This window comes from Oxyura jamaicensis, assembly GCF_011077185.1.
Source record: "Oxyura jamaicensis isolate SHBP4307 breed ruddy duck chromosome 4 unlocalized genomic scaffold, BPBGC_Ojam_1.0 oxy4_random_OJ72002, whole genome shotgun sequence".
NCBI classification, from domain to species: Eukaryota; Metazoa; Chordata; class Aves; order Anseriformes; family Anatidae; genus Oxyura; species Oxyura jamaicensis.
Window position 1 is genome coordinate 1 of NW_023303842.1, and position 1,507 is coordinate 1,507.

Consider the following 1,507-nt stretch of genomic DNA (forward strand, 5'->3'; position numbering starts at 1 on the left):
CTGTGTGTTCTTTGACATGTAAGGTTTGCTGTCTAGCATTGTTAGTCAAAGTCATCCTGTCTTTGATAATGTCTCTTACCATAGTAGGCATGTTATCATAACTGTGCAATTTGATTTCATTAAATATTTGATTGCACTGAGGATTAATGAGATTGGATTAAGATAATCTTATATATTTAATATTTAAATGTTGCTACATGAAAATGGTCTAAAAAAGATAGAATGAAAGATGATAGAGTATCTAGGCTTTTGAAGCTTTTCTGCACTGGACTGGACAACATTTTCCGTAAAATGTATTACATACCTTTTGTTAAAGTTTTCCATTGTTTCTTTTCAGCAATTGCCAGGAATAACATCAAGCACCATAGGGAGATGCAGATCCTGCAGGACATATATCAACCCTTTTGTTGCTTTCCTTGATCAAAGGAGGTGGAAATGCAATCTGTGCTACAGAGTTAATGATGGTAAGTTTTGTAACAGAAGATGCTTGCATTAATAGCTCTTTCAAGTATTTGCATCACATCCGTCCATGGGTTACTCCAAGCAGATGCTAAAATGATAGTCGAGTTCTTCACGTGTTTTTTAAATCTCCAGGTTTTCAGTCAGATATAGCGTGCATTTCCTGAAGGAATAGGTCTTTTTGCAATTCTGTGGGAGACAGAGAGGATGGAATCAAATTACCCTGATTACTTTTGTAATAAAATGAACTTACTCCATCAACTGCTGTTGCAATATGCAAATGGTAGGATGATGACAGCTAATGTCTGCAATCTAAGCCAGATATTATCATAAACAATACAGATTGAAGGTTCTTGTGAAATACTCTTTTGCATTAGTTTTAAATTTGGAGTTATACTACTACTGAAAATAAAGCTTTTTTGTTTCTAGCTATTTACCTTTGATGTTATGTGGGATACTTGAAATGTTATATCTCCTAATCGGAATTATTTTTCTTTAATTGATTGCAATGTCTGCATTAGTTTAGATTCCATCATGGTTTTGGTTTGGTGGCAAACATAAATTTTGGAAACTTTGTTTTGTAGTTCCTGAAGAATTTATGTATAATCCTCTGCCACGATCTTACGGAGAGCCACACAAACGTCCAGAGGTCCAAAATTCTACAGTGGAATTCATTGCTTCCTCTGACTACATGGTAAAAAAAAAAAATAATTCATGGGGATTTTCCACAAAACTGCCCATTAGCATAAATACATTTGAAATTAACATTGCATATTACTCCAGTGGTACATATTAATTTTCTCATGAAGGTCCTCTAAGACCAAAGAAAAGTTCCTATTTGATTTTTGGTAAATGTATATATTGAGAGATTTGTCAGTTAAAGGCAATTACAATGGATGTAGCTGTCCTGTGCAGTTTAGCATTGTAGAGTCTGTTTGGAGTCTGATGCAATCTAGTTTCTGGGTCTTTCCCACATGATGCAGAGGTTTTGAAAGACCAGTAGTGAATTAATGAAAGAATTAAGTTGGGTTCAATTTTTAGTTAGTAA

General features: G+C 34.2%; 1 long non-coding RNA gene across 1 annotated transcript; it reads left to right on the forward strand.

The window, feature by feature from the left end:
- The first annotated feature begins 312 nt into the window (after positions 1-312).
- Positions 313-1,159, forward strand: LOC118157201. The gene is made up of 2 exons (XR_004746574.1): positions 313-464; positions 1,044-1,159. It is a non-coding gene; the product is annotated as an uncharacterized LOC118157201 (long non-coding RNA).
- The last annotated feature ends 348 nt before the right edge of the window (positions 1,160-1,507 follow it).